Below are 18,464 nucleotides of genomic sequence, written 5' to 3' on the forward strand. Positions count from 1 at the left end.
GGTGGGACCTGAACGGGGGATAAGAGGGGGAGTCGGAGGAGGTGAGACTTGAACGGGGTATAAGAGGGGGAGTCGGAGGGGGTGGGACTTGAACGGGGGATAAGAGGGGGAGTCGGAGGGGGTGGGACCTGAACGGGGGATAAGAGGGGGAGTCGGAGGCGGTGGGACCTGAACGGGATATAAGAGGGGGAGTCGGAGGCGGTGGGACCTGAACGGGGGATAAGAGGGGGAGTCGGAGGGGGTGGGACCTGAACGGGATATAGGAGGGGGAGTCGGAGTCGTTGGGACCTGAACGGGGGATAAGAGGGGAATTCGGAGGGGGTGGGACCTGAACGGGGTATAAGAGGGGGAGTCGGAGGGGGTGGGACCTGAACGGGGGATAAGAGGGGAATTCGGAGGGGGTGGGACCTGAACGGGGTATAAGAGGGGGAGTCGGAGGGGGTGGGACCTGAACGGGGGATAAGAGGGGGAGTCGGAGGCGGTGGGACCTGAACGGGGGATAAGAGGGATTGTCGGAGGGGGTGGGACCTGAACGGGGGATAAGAGGGGGAGTCGGAGGTGGTGGGACCTGAACGGGGGATAAGAGGGATTGTCGGAGGGGGTGGGACCTGAACGGGGGATAAGAGGGGGAGTCGGAGGCGGTGGGACCTGTACGGGGTATAAGAGGGGGAGTTGGAGGAGGTGGGACCTGAACGGGGGATAAGAGGGGGAGTCGGATGGGGTGGGACCTGAACGAGGGATAGGAGGGGGAGTCGGAGGGGGTGGGACCTGAACGGGGGATAAGAGGGGGAGTCGGAGGGGGTGGGACCTGAACGGGTGATAAGAGTGGGAGTCGGAGGGGGTGGGACCTGAACGGGGGATAAGAGGGGGAGTCGGAGGTGGTGGGACCTGAACGGGGGATAAGAGGGGGAGTCGGAGGCGGTGGGACCTGAACGGGGGATAGGAGGGGGAGTCTGAGGGGGTGGGACCTGAACGGGGGATAAGAGGGGGAGTCGGAGGCGGTGGGACCTGAACGGGGGATAAGAGGGGGAGTCGGAGGAGGTGGGACCTGAACGGGGGATAAGAGGGGGAGTCGGAGGGGGTGGGACCTGAACGGGGTATAAGATGGGGAGTCGGAGGAGGTGGGACCTGAACGGGGGATAAGAGGGGGAGTCGGAGGAGGTGGGACCTGAACGGGGGATAAGAGGGGGAGTCAGAGGAGGTGAGACTTGAACGGGGGATAAGAGGGGGAGTCGGAGGCGGTGGGACCTGAACGGGATATAAGAGGGGGAGTCGGAGGAGGTGGGACCTGAACGGGGGATAAGAGGGGGAGTCGGAGGAGGTGGGACCTGAACGGGGGATAAGAGGGGGAGTCGGAGGGGGTGGGACCTGAACGGGGGATAAGAGGGGGAGTCGGAGGCGGTGGGACCTGAACGGGGGATAAGAGGGGGAGTCGGAGGAGGTGAGACTTGAACGGGGTATAAGAGGGGGAGTCGGAGGGGGTGGGACTTGAACGGGGGATAAGAGGGGGAGTCGGAGGGGGTGGGACCTGAACGGGGGATAAGAGGGGGAGTCGGAGGCGGTGGGACCTGAACGGGATATAAGAGGGGGAGTCGGAGGCGGTGGGACCTGAACGGGGGATAAGAGGGGGAGTCGGAGGGGGTGGGACCTGAACGGGATATAGGAGGGGGAGTCGGAGGCGTTGGGACCTGAACGGGGGATAAGAGGGGAATTCGGAGGGGGTGGGACCTGAACGGGGTATAAGAGGGGGAGTCGGAGGGGGTGGGACCTGAACGGGGGATAAGAGGGGAATTCGGAGGGGGTGGGACCTGAACGGGGTATAAGAGGGGGAGTCGGAGGGGTTGGGACCTGAACGGGGGATAAGAGGGGGAGTCGGAGGCGGTGGGACCTGAACGGGGGATAAGAGGGATTGTCGGAGGGGGTGGGACCTGAACGGGGGATAAGAGGGGGAGTCGGAGGTGGTGGGACCTGAACGGGGTATAAGAGGGGGAGTTGGAGGAGGTGGGACCTGAACGGGGGATAAGAGGGGGAGTTGGATGGGGTGGGACCTGAACGAGGGATAGGAGGGGGAGTCGGAGGGGGTGGGACCTGAACGGGGGATAAGAGGGGGAGTCGGAGGGGGTGGGACCTGAACGGGGGATAAGAGGGGGAGTCGGAGGGGGTGGGACCTGAACGGGGGATAAGAGGGGGAGTCGGAGGTGGTGGGACCTGAACGGGGGATAAGAGGGGGAGTCGGAGGCGGTGGGACCTGAACGGGGGATAGGAGGGGGAGTCGGAGGGGGTGGGACCTGAACGGGGGATAAGAGGGGGAGTCGGAGGCGGTGGGACCTGAACGGGGGATAAGAGGGGGAGTCGGAGGGGGTGGGACCTGAACGGGGGATAAGAGGGGGAGTCGGAGGGGGTGGGACCTGAACGGGGGATAAGAGGGGGAGTCGGAGGTGGTGGGACCTGAACGGGGGATAAGAGGGGGAGTCGGAGGCGGTGGGACCTGAACGGGCGATAGGAGGGTGAGTCGGAGGGGGTGGGACCTGAACGGGGGATAAGAGGGGGAGTCGGAGGCGGTGGGACCTGAACGGGGGATAAGAGGGGGAGTCGGAGGCGGTGGGACCTGAACGGGATATAAGAGGGGGAGTCGGAGGGGGTGGGACCTGAACGGGATATAAGAGGGAGAGTCGGAGGGGGTGGGACCTGAACGGGATATAAGAGGGGGAGTCGGAGGGGGTGGGACCTGAACGGGGTATAAGAGGGGGAGTCGGAGGGGGTGGGACCTGAACGGGATATAAGAGGGGGAGTCGGAGGGGGTGGGACCTGAACGGGGTATAAGAGGGGGAGTCGGAGGGGGTGGGACCTGAACGGGGGATAAGAGGGGGAGTCGGAGGGGGTGGGACCTGAACGGGATATAAGAGGGGGAGTCGGAGGGGGTGGGACCTTAACGGGGTATAAGAGGGGGAGTCGGAGGGGGTGGGACCTGAACGGGGGATAAAAGGGGGAGTCGGAGGGGGTGGGGTATAAGAGGTGAAGTATTCCGTGAAATCAAAACCAAAAGTAATCAAGAGTGACATCACAGGATAACAGGTACGTGAGTGGTTGGTGAGTATTTTTACTCTCTAACTTACGGCAGCGAGTCAAACTAAAAGCTGGGCAATTATAACCTGCTGTCACTTCATTAAATAAATAACTTAAATAAATCGGAGAGCGGACCTGAAAGAATTCGTGGACAGAGCATCGGAGGGGGCTGAAGTGGAGATCACAGGGGGCTGAAGTGGAGATCACAGGGGGCTGAAGTGGAGATCACAGGGGGCTGAAGTGGAGATCACAGGGGGCTGAAGTGGAGATCGAAGGGGGCTGAAATGGAGATCACAGGGAGCTGAAGTGGAGATCACAGGGGGCTGAAGTGGAGATCGCAGGGGCCTGAAGTGGAGATCACAGGGGCCTGAAGTGGAGATCACAGGGGGCTGAAGTGGAGATCACAGGGGGCTGATCTGCCAATCTCGGGGGGGCTGAAGTGGAGATCACAGGGGAGGTGCTGAAATGCCGATCACAAGGGGCTTAAGTGGAGATCTCGGGGGGGCTGAAGTGTCGATCTTGGGGGGCTGAAGTGGAGATCTCGGGGAGGCTAAAATGCTGATCTCGGGGGCGGTCGGCAGATCGCAGAGACGGAAACAGGTTAGCTTGGGGGACCGGGGGGAGGCATTCCTACTCCTCCTGGCCCACAAGCTGTGCTGGAAAGGCACTTACCTGCTGAATCTAGCTGTTCTCGCCTCCCTTCAGCTGCTAGGTTTCCCGAACCCTGGGAAACCCAGCCCGCAGCCATTAAATGTAAAAGTCTGCTAAAATCTGAGGCAAGCCGCCTCCATTAACATCGGAGGTTGGAGGTGGGTTGGGGTTGGGTTTCAGATTTTTGAAATTTTAACCTACTCCCCCGTCACTGTTCCGCCTGGCGTGGGGGTGGGGTGGGGTGGGGTTAACATCCCCTCTAATGTCTCTGTCAAAGGCAGTGTTGTGCAGTATGTAGGACACCATCACTATTTCGGCTACCATTTCAGATGCATATATGAGGTAGCTGCCATACTGGTTCAAGCACCTTATGTGCTGTTTCATCAAGCCAAAGACCTGCTTGATCAGCACGGTGGTCCAAGCATGTGCTCCATTGTATTTCTGTTGAATTCTGGCATGCAGTTTGTGCACAGGCATCATCATTCACTGTTGAAAGAGCTGGGTAATGTTGGATTGATGCAGGATATATGAATCATGGGTGCTGTCAGGGAAGCAGGCAGTGACATGCATGATCCTAAATTGGGAGCAACATGCCACTTGCACATTAAGAGTGTGAAAATCCTTTTGATTTATATATGGCAAGGTATTGGTAGATGGTACCCAAGTAGCATCAATGAACCCCTAGGGAATTGCTTAAGTTGATAGGTATCCCTCTGCCTTCGGGAACTGCAGATACTATACCGTATCAAAGTTGATGAACCAGTGGACATCGCCAGACAGTGCATCATTCACTGTTTAATGGCTCTATATGCCACGTACCCTGTCGGGGCCTGGATGTTGCCAATGACATAGAAATCAAGAGGTTGACTGCCATAGGAAAGGCAGATTGACTGATGACTGCATGGAGCTAGAAGTTTAGGAGAAGTCACAAATCAATAAATATCTTGATGGGCAACCTCAACCTTTCCATGTACTGGTCTCCATTAGCAACCAGGAGCTATTTCATGGCCTGTACCCACTGCCCTGGAAGTAGTCAGTGTGGGTGGTTATGAATGTTCTGTGAAGAGTTTTCTCCCAATCTGTCCTCTGCAGCAATGCAGGACAGCAAATTTACTGATCCTGGAGATACAATAAATCCAAATCAGTTCAGGAGCAACAAGGGCCAGTGCCAGATTTGTTACAATGAACAGACTTGGCATTAAGAGTCATTAACCAAGCTTTCATGAGCATTATTAAGCAGTCAGCATTCAAATATGACAGAATGTTAGTGCTAACAAGTCTTTTTTTCCTACAGGCTAGAAAACTCAGACTGGCACTAAACTTTCTGCTGATGCTGTTAGTGCTTTTTGTTCCCAGTTTTTAGTTCCTCTTAATATCAACTTCCATGGGTGCTGGCAGTGGAAAACATACTCACTGGCAACAACTGCAAGTTCACATTAACCCAACTTATCCCAGCTGTAACATATTAGTATGCATGGACTAAAACGACAATTATTAGGAAACAGCCCAGACATTCCTGCTTTAAATAATCTTTGTATTCATTTGCCTAATAAGTCATAATTGAAGTAGGTTTAAAACCAGATACTTGATAGGTTTGTTTCTTATTTGAGTGCAATGCCTTCTCATTTTCTCTGTAGTAGAAGCAGAACAAAGGACACAGAGAATCTGGAGTGGCGAATGCTTCTTGTTTTCCCAAGCAGAGGTACAGACAAAGATTTTTTTTAAAATTCATTGACACACCAGCAGTGTCTGTATTGTTTCCTTCTCAGCTGAGACTTTTTTATTTACTAATACCTGTCAAATATTGAAAGCTGACTGGGAATCACCCTGCATAACCTATAGTTGTGAAGGTAATAGTGTCCATGAATATCTATACCACAGGCTCAATCCTGACTTCAATAGTAATTACACTAGCCTTTTGCAGTCAACCATGTGAAATTGATCCAGGAGGTCACTGATGCAATTGTCCAAATCTGAAGAACAAATGGTTTCTGCACAGCAATGTTTCTACATTATTGTAGCCTTCACAGGCCTGGGAGGCACTGGGACTATTGTAGTTTCCCTTGTTTGGCCCTGATTGAGATCAAAGGACTTGTCTGTATGACTCAATACCACACAGACAGTCAATTCGTGCATTGAGCTATCAAGGGAGCCAAAGAATATTAATCAAAATGCATGCTTTGTAATTGATTTTCAAAAGAGGTACTGCTGGTGAAACCACATCTTTAAATAATATATTAATAAGCCACTATAGATCAGTAGAAAACTATAAACTTAATTGCTTAAATCTATTCCAGTTTTAATCTAAAATGTTTTATTGAATACGGGCTCTAGAACTATAATTTGCCCTTTTTGGTTAATAATCCTCAATTTTTCCAGACAACAGAATAAACTACTAATACCCTCTGGTTTCATACAGTATCTTTAGGGCTGATTTATAGAGAGTGATTTTAACCCTACCAAGAGGGCATTTAAGATTGCTCAGGTCACTTACCCACTGGAAAGCAGGCAGGATCCTGCCATTTGTGATTTTAACCTGCTCTCCTGAGCAGGTGGCAAGGATGCCCAAAGTTAGCAGGGTCTTTCTTTACATATGCATATCAGTACTTGATGACATCATTGATACCCCTCTTCAATTTTAACTCAGGCCTGAGTGGGGAAGCCACTGTGACTTTCCTGCCAGTTTGTACCAGGTCTGAAAAGGATCAGCCCCAGAAGAGACTGAAAAAGGTATTTTTAAAAAATCCTTTGTGGGGCCAGGAGGAGCAGGAGTTCCTTTCATTCAATAAATAATAATTATTAATTGGTGTTTTCTGACAATTGGACCATGAATTTTGACCATTGATTCTTAGTTGCAGTAAAGATTTTTCTAAGACTTGTAAAATGACAGTGAGCTTCCATAGAAGGATGCATAGAAGAAATTCATATGCTTTGCAGTACCAGATGTGAGCAAATTTTCAGCTGTAATCAACAGTGTACCATGTACAATATAATCAATATTCTGCAGTCAGTTTGAAGGAAAGCCTATATTGTCATGCTCTTCAACCAGTCATATGAAACTCTCCTTCAATCACCTATTACACAAAGGTTTGTAACTTGCATGTGCTAACTCAAAATCACCTCAGGAGCCTGTGTATTTTAAGTAATTGCTCAAATATAAAAAAGCATATAAATAAATTGGAAAATTTTATGCACAGTGGAAAATCTCACCTCCGATCCCATTGGAGCCAAAATAGGGCAGATATTGTGTCTTTGGGCATCATTTTAGCAGGGAGCCGGGAACTGAGTGGGTGGGTAGATTATCGCGTGGGAAACCCGGAAGTCAAGTGAGCGCACTGGATTCAGCGATCGCAACTCAATTGAAGGCAATTGATTTCACTTCTGAGTTTCCCACACGATAGCTGGGAATTGACAGGCTGGCTGTCGGGAGGGAAAGCAGCCGGGAATCGGAAAGGAGGGAGAGATTGTGGATGATATTGGGGCAGGGGGGTCTGATGCTGGAGGCGGCCATCGGGGGTGGTCGCGGCCATCGGGGGTGGCCTCGACCATGGGGGTGGTCTCAACAATCTGGAGGGGGGGGGGGGGGGAGGGTCTCAGTGTGAATGCTGGTTTAATATCCTAACCAGCAATTTCTGAGATGGGGTTGGTTGGGGATGAATGAGAATTTTTTAATCCTATGCCAGAATTTCTGCTCAGTGGTGGGGAGAAGAAAGTTTGTTGCGCTATCCTGGAATTTCTGCGATGTGTTTGTGGTCCTATGCTGTGGGAATGCATTTGGCGTTATTGTCATTTTTGGGGGGTTGTTTCTGGATATATACTATTGGTTTGGTTCCCAATCTTTGCTCAGTGGGTGGGTTTTGTTTTGTTTTTGCTCAGTTGAGTGGGGGCAACATTTATTATTCTACCAGGGGATGTAGAAAGTGATGCAATGGTGGTGCTGTGGGGGAGAGATTTCTTTTCATTGGTTGCAGTTCTTGCTAGTTGATCTCCCATGGCATTGCACACGGGGAGTCAAAACCAATGCAACTTTTCACGTCAACCAGGGGAGATATTTGAACCAAGACGGGGAAGGGAGAGATGAGAGAAAGGGAGAAGGTGAGAACAGTCAAGGCAGACTGAGTGAGGGGGAGAGGAAAGGGAGAGACAGCAAGGGTGGGTGGGGGGTGGGGGGGGGGGAAATGAGAAGGCGGATAGAGGGTGCGGTCAGAGGAGGGGTGGGGTGAGGGAGAGATGAGGGGAGAGGAAGATGGTAAGGGAGAGGAGAGAGGGAAAATGAATGAGGAGGGGAGGAACAGAGAGGGTGCAGGGAGAGGGAGAGAAGAAGGTGGGGTAGAGAAAGAGAGAAGCGATTTCATGTTCAGTGCAATATAAGTAATGTTCATTTTTTTGAACTTCTTAACAGAACCAGCACTAGTATTGGCATTAAAAGATGAAAACCACAATGGATGTCTCTGGCAGTTACATATGGGAAATGTGGTGGATTCAATCAAAGGGCCTATCAATCACCGCTGAGGGAAGACTCAGCTGAGGAAAAAGAAGGATCTTTAGGAAATCTGGTGTGGAAAATAGATTTATTAAAGATATGACAGAGTAACAGAAAGTTAGAGAAAGGGATGAAGTATTTACTGGTGGTCGGCTGGGAAGAAACACAATCCAAATAGTGGTCAAAGCTTGTAATAAATATCTATGGAAAGCCAATTGTTAAAGATGGAGAAAGCCAGAAAAAGGAGGGAAGAGATGGACCACATAAAAGCAATGGATGAGAATCGGAAACAAATTTAGAGTTCTATAATTTTTATTAATAACAGCCAAGTTCTTATCAAATGTTTTGATTCTTTCAAGTAGTTTGACTGCAGAATATTCCAATATTCCAGATGTTGTCATCATTCTTAAAAATATAAGCTTGTGCACACACTCAACATTGATTCAGGATGTTAACAATTGATTATTTTCAGTTTATTTAATTTACTTGAGTTTTTTTTATTCGTTCACGGGATGTGGGCGTCGCTGGCAAGGCCGGCATTTATTGCCCATCCCTAATTACCCTCGAGAAGGTGGTGGTGAGCCGCCTTCTTGAACCGCTGCAGTCCGTGTGGTGACGGTTCTCCCACAGTGCTGTTAGGAAGGGAGTTCCAGGATTTTGACCCAGCGACAATGAAGGAACGGCGATATATTTCCAAGTCGGGATGGTGTGTGACTTGGAGGGGAACGTGCAGGTGGTGTTGTTCCCGTGCGCCTGCTGCCCTTGTCCTTCTAGGTGGTAGAGGTCGTGGGTTTGGGAGGTGCTGTCGAAGAAGCCTTGGCGAGTTGCTGCAGTGCATCCTGTGGATGGTGCACACTGCAGCCACAGTGCGCCAGTGGTGAAGGGAGTGAATGTTTAGGGTGGTGGATGGGGTGCCAATCAAGCGGGCTGCTTTATCTTGGATGGTGTCGAGCTTCTTGAGTGTTGTTGGAGCTGCACTCATCCAGGCAAGTGGAGAGTATTCCATCACACTCCTGACTTGTGCCTTGTAGATGGTGGAAAGGCTTTGGGGAGTCAGGAGGTGAGTCACTCGCCGCAGAATACCCAGCCTCTGACCTGCTCTCGTAGCCACAGTATTTATATGGCTGGTCCAGTTAAGTTTCTGGTCAATGGTGACCCCCAGGATGTTGATGGTGGGGGATTCGGCGATGGTAATGCCATCGAATGTCAAGGGGAGGTGGTTAGACTCTCTCTTGTTGGAGATGGTCATTGCCTGGCACTTATCTGGCACGAATGTTACTTGCCACTTATCAGCCCAAGCCTGGATGTTGTCCAGGTCTTGCAGCATGCAGGCTCGGACTGCTTCATTATCTGAGGGGTTGCGAATGGAACTGAACACTGTGCAGTCATCAGCGAACATCCCCATTTCTGACCTTATGATGGAGGGAAGGTCATTGATGAAGCAGCTGAAGATGGTTGGGCCAAGGACACTGCCCTGAGGAACTCCTGCAGCAATGCCCTGGGGCTGAGATGATTGGCCTCCAACAACCACTACCATCTTCCTTTGTGCTAGGTATGACTCCAGCCACTGGAGAGTTTTCCCCCTGATTCCCATTGACTTCAATTTTACTAGGGCTCCTTGGTGCCACACTCGGTCAAATGCTGCCTTGATGTCAAGGGCAGTCACTCTCACCTCACCTCTGGAATTCAGCTCTTTTGTCCATGTTTGGACCAAGGCTGTAATGAGGTCTCGAGCCGAGTGGTCCTGGCGGAACCCAAACTGAGCATCGGTGAGCAGGTTATTGGTGAGTAAGTGCCGCTTGATAGCACTGTCGACGACACCTTCCATCACTTTGCTGATGATTGCGAGTAGACTGATGGGGCGGTAATTGGCCGGATTGGATTTGTCCTGCTTTTTGTGGACAGGACATACCTGGGCAATTTTCCACATTGTCGGGTGGATGCCAGTGTTGTAGCTGTACTGGAACAGCTTGGATAGAGGCGCAGCTAGTTCTGGAGCACAAGTCTTCAGCACTACAGCTGGGATGTTGTCAGGGCCCATAGCCTTTGCTGTATCCAGTGCACTCAGCCGTTTCTTGATATCACATGGAGTGAATCGAATTGGCTGAAGACTGGCTTCCGTGATGGGGGGGATATCTGGAGGAGGCTGAGATGGATTATCCACTCGGCACTTCTGAGTGTTGGCTGGAAGAGTGAATAGAGACCCAACACAAACAACTCTGTCAAACGTTTGCCTGAGAGAACTAAGAGACCAGCTGCAATCCCTGAGCTTTTCTTGAGATGTGTCAATCACAGGTTTAAAGGGCCAAATCAACTTCTGCATGAATCTCGCTTCTGTTTTACTGGCGAGTTTGAGAAGCCACGGGAAACCCATGCAGGTAAGGTTAAAATTTGTTTCAGGTTCAGAATCCACAAGAAAGTTACTTACCTTAAGTATTTGAAGTAGGTAAATTGCCCCTTAAATGATTCGCCCACCGGCATTAATAGGGGACACGACTTCCGTGTTTCCAATGCACATCCAAACGCGCCTGAGTTAAACCTGGAAGTGGGTGCATTGGAGCTGGATGGCGGTCCCGCTGATGAAATCAACAATTTTTACTACCCACACCCCCCGGCCCACCCATTCTTGGTGGTTAAAATTAACCCCTTTGTATCTATCAGTTTCCCTGTATTATTGTCCCTCCATCTGTCTTTCTTCTTGTCTCTTGCTACCTCCGTCACATCATCTCTGCCTCTCTGCTCTCTGTTTCTGTTCCTCTTTCTACTTAATTATGCCATCACTTGCACAAGGTCTTCCTGACTTGAATGATTAATCGGAGTTATACCCCATATGGTATAAATTACATCTCATCAGTATGTGAAATAAATGAAGGCACTTGCCTTCTGAATCCTTTATCGTCTACATACCTCTTTTACTGTTTTGCAGCATTAGTTTACTCAATTTTTCATGCATGCAAGTAACATTAGTTATGTGTGATTGTGACTGTGGTTTGTTGTTCTTTGTCCCCCTCGACCTCCCTACAACCTTTAACACTGTTGTCAGCCTGATTTTTTTTTTTACTGCCTCTCTTCCACAATCTATTGCCATTGTCTAGTGGCTGCACTTATATCTGTCCCAATGTCATCACTAATTTTCTTCAAATTGTTTATACTCCTATACCTGCGCAGTCACACCCAGGGCCACATCCTTGGTTACCTCCGAACCACATTGCATGTTAGTAATACCATCCATAAGCATAGGGTCAGTTTCCACACTTATGCTAGTGACACCCAACTCTACCTTTCCATCTCCACCAGCAATTACAAAACTGGTTCCATATTTTCTGATTGTTTGTCCAACATCAAGTTAGCTCAAAATTGGGAAAAGTGAAGCATTCATTTTTGTTTCTCGTCAGCACCTATGTACCTCTAGCTACAATTCCATCAACCACCCTGGCTGCCTTTCAGGCTAATTCTGGAGAGCCACAATTTTGGTGCCCAATGTAACCCTGAGCTGACCTTTTATTAACCACAAATCTGGTCCACTCCCAAAACCACTTTATTCCACCGTCAAAACATTGCCAGTGTACACCAGTGCAGCCCTAATCTCACCAACCTCCCCATCTCCATCCTTCAGAAACTTCAGCTAACTCAGAACTTGGCAGTTCCCATTCTGTCCCACACAAAGTCCTTTACTTCTAGTTTCCCATCCTTGCCAAGCTCCACTGACTCCCAGTACTCCACTGACTCCCAGTATATCAGCAAATTGACTTAAAAATCCTCATGCTCATCTGCAAATCTTTGCACAGCCTCGCTCTACTCTACCTGATTGATCTTCTCCATCCATACATCCCTGAATGCACTCTGCTCTTCTGACATTGGATTACTTTGTGATTCTACTTCCTACGCTCCATCGGAGGCCAAACTTTTAATCATTGTGCCCTTGGCTATGGAGTTCTTCCTCAAAGACTTTCTTTGCTTGCTACCTTTCTTCTGTCCTTCAAAAGCTTCCTAAAGATTATTTTTAAAAATCTGCATCTTTGGTCTCTTTTGCTGCCTCCTGTCCACCTTCCCACCTTGTTAAATGCTCTGAGATATTTTCTTTTAATGAAGGGTGCTATGTGAATGCAAGTTACAGTTGTGAAACATTAAGGAGTCATTTATTTTAAGCAATATCTGCGATGTGAAAAAAATAATCAAGTTATTGGTTGTGACACAGAGCATAAGGAAAGGACCTCAGGACCATTGCATCTGTTAGAGAAATTGGATAAATATTTTACTGATTCAACAGTAAGCTTTGTTTGAAGGGGTGTCTTACCATCAGCCTTCTAAGATGTGTTCCTCTGGTCTGTGACTAAAATGATGGGGCACTCCCACCAAGAGTGCAGCAGAATTCCTGGAAAATAGGCCGGCACCTGGATACGCAGGCTCCTGCCTAACTAGGGATTTTGTAGGGCCTGGTATTGAGCAGAACCTCCACCTGCCCTTTACAGGGCCAGCAGAGTGGGAGGAATAGGGCTGGGGGTGGGATTTGTGTCAGCAGTTCTATGTTCCCAGCCTAGAGGTAGATCAGACCAGAATCAGCAGCTGGTACAAGAGGTGACCGGCCTGGTGAAGACTGCATCCGGACCCTACCTGGGAGCCCTGGCAATGATCGTAGCGTAGACCCATAAGATGTAAAGTTTGGTATTTTAGTCTCAATTTTAACCTTGCCCGCCCGGAGGCACCCTGCAGAACCCATTGCATTCCTGCAGTGTTCTCACGCCCCACAATTTTCAGGTGCGTGGAGGCCACCTGCTGCAAGCAGCCAGGGGCCTCATACATACTGAAATATTGGGGTCTGATGACACGATCTGGACCCCAATGTAATTTAACTTTTCTGGTCATCATATTACAAAAAGGATATAGCGGCACTGGAGAAGGTGCAAACAAGATTTACAAGTATGATACCAGGACTGAGAGGTTATAACCATCAGTAAAGACTGAACAGACTGGGGCTCTTTTCTCTAGAAAAGAGAAGGCTGAGGGGTGACCTAATAGAAGTCTTTAAAATTATGAAGGGGTTTGATAGGGTAGATGTAGAGAAGATGTTTCCATCTTTGGGGAAGTCGAAAACTAGGGCCCATAAATATAAGATAGTCACTAATAAATCCAATAAAGAATTCAGGAGAAACTTCTTTATGCAGAGAGTGGTCAGAATGTGGAACCTGCTTCCACGTGGAATAGTTGGGGTGAATAGTATTAAATGCCTTTAAGAGGAAGCTAGATAAGTACATGGGGGAGAAAGGAATAGAAGAATATGCAGATAGGGTTAGATGAAGTAGGGTGGGAGAATCTTGTGTGGAGCATAAACACCAGCTCGGACCAGTTGGGCCGAATGGTCTGTTTCTGTGCTGTAAATCCTATGTAACACAATGTAGTGTCAGCAAAAGCTGGCTGCAAGCAGGATCAAGCCAGAAGAGTTCCAGGTATGTAAAACATTTTAAAATCCTAGTACAGTTCCTTGTGGTCCAGTACTGTTCCTCCTGGCCCATCAAGAAAACCTTAAGCTTCCTCTGCACCCACCCCCCACCCCCCCCCCCTCCCCACCCCAACTTCCCTCGCTCCGCAGCCGCTATCAGCCTGGACTTCGCTCCTTCTGCACTTACCTTGCTGGGGACTGTTTCCTGTAGGTCCACGGAGGTGGCCTGCAGTTGCATGATGTCCTGCCCACCCGTCGACCTCTACGCCATCCCTGTTGTGGGAATCAGTGAGGGGAATTTAAATGAGGTCCAGGAGTTAAAATCGCCCAGGGAGCATGCTCCAGGGACTGGACAGAACACCACCACTTCAGTCCCTGCATCCCTGATTCCTGCTCCAAGTTGGGTCTCTGCTCCTATAGCACTGCCCACAAACATCCCCCTTTCTTGTTTTGTAAATAAGGGGCTGCTCTTTCAAAACTGAGATGAGGAGAAACTTCTTCACTCAGAGGGTAGTAGGTCTGTGGAATTTGCTGCCCCAGGAAGCTGTGGAAGCTACATCATTAAATAAATTTAAAACAGAAATAGACAGTTTCCTAGAAGTAAAAGGAATTAGGGGTTACGGGGCGCGTCATAGAGTTATACAGCATGGATAGAGGCCCTTCGGCCCATCGTGTCCGCGCCGGCCATCAAGCCCAGTCTAATCTAATCCCATATTCCAGCATTTGGTCCGTAGCCTTGTATGCTATGGCATTTCAAGTGCTCATCCAAATGCTTCTTGAATGTTGTGAGGGTTCCTGCCTCCACAACCCTTTCAGGCAGTGAGTTCCAGACTCCAACCACCCTCTGGGTGAAAAAGTTCTTTCTCAAATCCCCTCTAAACCTCCCGCCTTTTATCTTGAATCTATGCCCCCTTGTTATAGAACCCTCAATGAAGGGAAAAAGCTCCTGAGCATCCTATCTATGCCCCTCATAATTTTGTACACCTCAATCATGTCCCCCCTCAGCCTCCTCTGCTCCAAGGAAAACAAACCCAATCTTCCCAGTCTCTCTTCATAGCTGAAGCGCTCCAGCCCTGGTAACATCCTGGTGAATCTCCTCTGCACCCTCTCCAAAGCGATCACATCCTTCCTGTAGTGCGGCGACCAGAACTGCACACAGTACTCCAGCTGTGGCCTAACCAGTGTTTTATACAGCTCCATCATAACCTCCTTGTTTTTATATTCTATGCCTCGGCTAATAAAGGCAAGTATCCCATATGCCTTCTTTACCACCTTATCTACCTGTTCCGCCGCCTTCAGGGATCTGTGAACTTGCACACCAAGATCCCTCTGACCCTCTGTCTTGCCTAGGGTCCTCCCATTCATTGTGTATTCCCTTGCCTTGTTAGTCCCTCCAAAGTGCATCACCTCGCACTTTTCTGGGTTAAATTCCATTTGCCACTGTTCCGCCCATCTGACCAACCCATCTATATCGTCCTGCAGACTGAGGCTATCCTCCTCGCTATTTACCACCCTACCAATTTTTGTATCATTAGCGAACTTACTGATCATACCTTTTACATTCATATCCAAGTCGGGCAGGAAATTGGACATGAATTTAGATTTGAGGTTAGGATCAGATCAGCCATGATCTTATTGAATGGCGGAGCAGGCTCGAGGGGCCGATTGGGCTATTCCTGCTCCTATTTCTTATGTTCTTATGACGATATCATGACCTGCAACCTGATTTCCTGGCTCGGCGCTGGTCGCAGGTCATTGTCAAGTTGACCCCAATAAAAGAGCACAAAATCATTTTTCAAAGAACTTCTTGGGCACTGAGTCATCAGAAATCATGTAAGTTAGAGCAACTTTATAACTGAGATCAGAGCCTCGCATTGTTGGAAATAGAGATATTTGGAACCCCCCGCCCCCTTTACATGTGCCATCTGGAGGAGGATGAGCAGGAAGCTGGGCTGGTGCCAGTGTGGCAAGACAGCATCAGAGCAGAAGGGCACTGACTTGGAGGTACTCAACTGTGTGGGTTTACAGACCCAAGTAGAAATGTTTGCTACTTTCCAAGGAGCAATGCCATTGGAGGCTCCAGTTTAGCAGGCAGTTTGTCCAAGATTCAGAAGACTAACTCTGGATCAATGTGGAGTATAGAAGGGCGTGCCAGTAGTAGCACCAGCCTTTCCTTAGAATTACGTGCCAACCTAGCAAAGCGAAAACACAAAGCTACCTGCATTCTGAATGCCAAAAGCAGCAGGCTCCTCAAAGGAATTGGATAAATACTTGAAGGGAAAAAAATGCAGGGCTACAGGAAAAGTGCGGGGGAATAGGACTAACTAGATTGCTCTGACAAAGAGCCGGTAGGGGCTCGATTGGCTGAATGGCCGCCTCCTGTGTTGTAACCATTCTATGATTCTTTAGATCGAGCTAGGTGGTCCTACAGCCAAGAGATCAGGGCTAAGCTCTGTTGTCCTACCATATCGAGTTGAGAATGGTGCTGGACAACTCAAAACTAACAGGAGAAGGAGGCTCAATGACCATCCCCATCCTCATACATGGTGGAGCTCAGCACGTGAGTGCAAGAGACAAAGCTGAAGTGTTTGCAAGCATCTTCAGCCGGAAGTGCTGAGTGAGCAATCCTATTTGGCATTCTCCAGCGGTCCCCACCATCATAGATGCCAATGTCCAGCCACTTTGGTTCTCTTCATATGACATTAAGAAGTTTCTGAGTGCACTGGATAGAGCAGGGAGTTCTGGGCCCTGACAACATCCTATTTGTAGTGCTAAAGACCTATGCACCAGAGCAAGCTGTACCCTGAGCCAAGCTGGTCCAGTACAGCTGTGACACAGGTATCTACTCAATAACCCAACCACTTAACTAAAGATCTTATAACAGCATTGATCCAGACGTGGAGACAAGAGCTGAAGGCCAGAGAAGTGAGAGTAGCTGCTCTCAATAGCAAAGCAGCTTTCGACTGAATATGGCAACAAATACCCCTAGCAAAACTGAGGGCATTGGGGGGTCAAAGGGAAAACTCTCAAGTCATACCTGGCAGAAAGTAAGATGGTTGTGGTTATCTGTGGCTAATCATCGTAGCCCCAGGACATTGTTGCAGGAGTTTCTCAGAGAAGCATCCTTAGCCAAACCATCTTCAGCTACTTAATCGATGGTCTTTCCTCCATCAGGTTCAGGAGTGGGGCTGTTCATTTAAAAGAAGTAATGAATGGTACTCATTTGGAGTTGCTGTTTTAAATGTAGAAAAAGCAATAGCAAGGTGAAGGGGTTTAGGGAAGGACTTCCAGGGAATAGGGCTGAGGTGGCTAAAGAAGGTTACAAGGTGGGCATGGCAAGGACATGGAGGAATTTATAAATGAGAATAAGGATTAAACAAGAATTCTTCTACATCTGCTATCAATCTGCCTTATATATGCACTCAGCAAGGATAGAAAATATACTACCACTCTACAAGGGGATGATTTAACTTCGAAGGGATTTTAAAAATAAAGGTCAAATCGGCAAAGGTCCAGATTCTCTCGATTTGATCAAACCCTCCCTTCCTCCCAAATTCCTGTGAGCTTGGCTTGGAATTTGAATTCATGATCATCCCAACTTCACTTTCCCATGGATTTACCATTAAGCAAGAGAGGTTGCTCGTATCAGTAAACATTTACTTGTCCGACATGTAACGCTCTGGTGCTCTCAGTACTTTGATTTACTATCAAGATGCTCGGCAAAGGATAGGGAGAGAGCTCTATATTGAAAGTGACAAGCAGGCCAGCTAATGGCAAATTAATTAGGTAAGGGACAATTGCGATATTAAAAGTAGCTTAATTAGACAACAATTAATTGCTCATTTAATATTAGAAGGATATGATTACGGACAATAGCATTGCACGATAAGTGCCAGTAAACACGTTATCCAAATATTTTGGGCAGCACATAAAAATTGTGTCATAGATAATTGGTTTCCCTTGGCGTTTTTATTGCATAGTGTCTTCTATTGCTTAGTAAACATTGCTAGCAATTTGATGGTGTGCAAAACATACAAAAACGTTATTCAGTATATCCACTCCTAATAATGTTTCTCTCCTAAATTAAACTATTTATGGGATATACTCTTCTCACAGTTGCCACAGGTAATGCAGTAAACTTGCATTATACTGTGCAGTAAAGTTACATTAATACACCCAGCACAAGAAGATAACTATTGTTTTATTTAAGTTTTTTTGTTGGAATTTTAAATCCCACCAATTACTCAAGGTTTAGTTAAACAATAAAAAGTAAAAAGAAAGAGCTGCAAATGCTGGAGCTCAAATAAAAACAGTAAATATTAATAATACGCAGCAGGTCAGTCAGCATCTGTAAAAAGGAAAATCAACTTATCGACCTTTGGGACGGGTAATCCTTCATCAGATGAAGGGTAAGGACAACAACAGCTGCAGCACTATAATAGTAGTAGCAACAATAAGACAATCCGTTTATATAGCACCTTTAATCTAAAAAGAACTGGGTTTGTATTAGGGTTGCCAATACTCTAGGAATATCTTGGAGTCTCCAGGAATTAAAGATTAATTTCCTGCTGCGCGCAATCCAGGAGAAATGTCATAGGGGCATAAAAAAAAATAGTGTGTATTTTTCATTTTCTTTGAACACTTTTGTGTGTAAAAGTATTAGAGATGGCTGTTTGACTGGGCGGGAGGTTGGATGTGGGAAGTCATGTGATGAAACCTCCAGGAATATGTCCAACCAAAGTTGGCAACTCTAGTCTGTATATCTTAGAAAAGCACAGACTCAAAATTTTGAGTGTTTACAAAATAATGAAGGGACTAAACTGT

The 18,464-nt window shown here is 48.2% G+C and overlaps 1 long non-coding RNA gene across 1 annotated transcript in view; it reads left to right on the plus strand.

Moving 5' to 3' along the window:
• The first annotated feature begins 5,330 nt into the window (after positions 1-5,330).
• Positions 5,331-18,464, plus strand: part of LOC137320492 (uncharacterized) — a 28,058-nt gene continuing 14,924 nt past the window's right edge. Inside the window, exon 1 of the long non-coding RNA XR_010962554.1 lies at positions 5,331-5,419. This is a non-coding gene — a long non-coding RNA (uncharacterized lncRNA). The remainder of the gene's footprint in view (positions 5,420-18,464) is intronic.

The sequence above is a fragment of the Heptranchias perlo genome, chromosome 4, assembly GCF_035084215.1.
Source record: "Heptranchias perlo isolate sHepPer1 chromosome 4, sHepPer1.hap1, whole genome shotgun sequence".
Classification (NCBI taxonomy): domain Eukaryota; kingdom Metazoa; phylum Chordata; class Chondrichthyes; order Hexanchiformes; family Hexanchidae; genus Heptranchias; species Heptranchias perlo.